Source organism: Nestor notabilis, unplaced genomic scaffold, assembly GCF_000696875.1.
Source record: "Nestor notabilis isolate BGI_N333 unplaced genomic scaffold, ASM69687v1 scaffold12806, whole genome shotgun sequence".
NCBI classification, from domain to species: domain Eukaryota; kingdom Metazoa; phylum Chordata; class Aves; order Psittaciformes; family Psittacidae; genus Nestor; species Nestor notabilis.
In genome coordinates this window covers 34,050-35,982 of record NW_009932458.1, presented here as the reverse complement: position 1 = coordinate 35,982, position 1,933 = coordinate 34,050, and positions in this window count along the sequence as shown.

The window sequence follows — 1,933 nt, the reverse complement described above, 5'->3', positions numbered from 1 at the left end:
ACCCCCAAAACCGCGTGCCCGCTGCACCGGCAGCCTCTGGCACCCGCTCCCCTGGCCCCAGCGCCAAGACGGGTTTGAAAGAGCCACATTGTCTGTGCCCCACCCCCACCTCAGCCTCCTGTTTTTCCATGGCTCCGGAGGGGAGCTTTAGGAGGGGGCGAGCAGGATCAGCCTCCCCCCAGCCCTTCCAGCCCTCATCTTAACCCCTCCGTGCCTCAGTTTCCTCAATCACTATGCTCCATGTGCTGCACTGGGGGGGAGCAGGAAGGGTCTGTGTCGTTACCCCCCCTCCCCATCTGGGGAAGTCCTCCATGGTGTGGGGAGAGTGGGTTACGGCACCCCCAAATCCTGGCAGCAAGAGGTGCACATGCATGGAAAAATGAGGGTGCTTGGGGGTTTTGCTGGTGCAAACAAGGGGGTCTCTGGGGGGCCTCAAAGGGTCTCAGAGGGTGTTTCGGGTACAGCCTTGATCCCCCTGTTTGTCTTTGCTCCTGCAGGATACCATGGTCCCAGGGAGACCCGGCTGGTGCCTGCTGGTGGGGCTCTGCACCCTCGTCCCCTCTGCCACCACACAGCAGGGACCAGAAGAGGATGTGACCCCCAGTGCTGGGTTGGAGGAGTTGGGGTACCACCTCTCCCAGGATGGGGTCCCCCTCCAGGACCCCCAGCGCTGCGGCATCACCTTCCACACCCCCAGCCCTTGCAGCCCCCGTGGGCCACCAGCCTTTGCCTCTCACAATGAGCTGGATCACCTCAAGAACCTCTTGCAGGACACCAAGGCCAGCCTGAAGGATGTGGAGAGGGCAGCCATGCTGGAGGAGAACCAGACCCGCTACCAGGACATCATCACCGAGGCGCTGCCTGCCATCCATGAGGCCAACCTGGAATTTCAGGAGAGCCTGGATAATGTCCGCAGGGAGCTGGAGGCTCATGTAGCTGAGGCTGATCACCCGCGGACAGCTGAGAAGAAGGAGAAGTAAGTGCCATGGGAAGAGGATGGAGATGCTCCATGGAGCTGATACCCTAGACTCTATGGGTGGGAGCCAACCCCAGGCTAGTGGAGGGGGGTCTGCGTGTCCTCAAGGGTCCCATAAACTTCATGGTGGCTTTTAGGTGACATGGGGTTTGGATGCTTGGCAGACCGCTGCTTTTAACCTCCATGTGTGTGTCCCCCTGCCCTAAACCCATTGCAGTGGGGCTGGCAAGGCATCCTCTGAGGGCTGAGTAAGGGATGAGATGTCAGGAGTGAGGGTGACCCAGCGCGGCTGAGCCACAACATAATGATGGAGAAACACATTCACCAGGATGGAGGAGTTGAGGACACCCTCCAGGACCCCCAGTGCTGAAGCATCCCCTTCCACACCCCTCTTCGGGGCGGCTAGTGGGACAGAGGGGACACTGAGCACACTGTTCTCCCCCCAGGCTGCGGAAGGGTGTCCGTGTGGTGGCTCACATGCTGCGTCTCACCGGGCGCCTGGCCCAGACCCTCGATGCTGCCTCACAACGCCTCGATGCTGAGCTGAGCCAGCGCCTGCAGAGCTCGTCTGCCCAAGCCACCGCCACTGATCCCTAGGACAGCAGGGACGGGCTCCACCGTCACCCTGCATATGGCCTTGCTTGCTGGTAGGACCCCAACCTGGCTCATCTCCATGGCTTCTGGGGCATCCTGGCTCCTCTCCGCAGCACCAGTGGCTGAGACCTTGCCCGGAATGTTTGCAGAGTGCTCTGGGTGCTGGAGCCGGCAGCGCTGGGAGGGGATGGGAGGATGCTGCCCGCTGCGGGATGTATCGCACATAAAACGCCACTGCATATGTGATACCCGTAACCCAAGCCCCAGGTGTTCATAGAATCATCGAATCACAGAATGGTTTGGGTTGGAAGTGACCTTAAAGCTCATCCAGCTCCAATCCCTGACACAGGCAGGACACCTTCC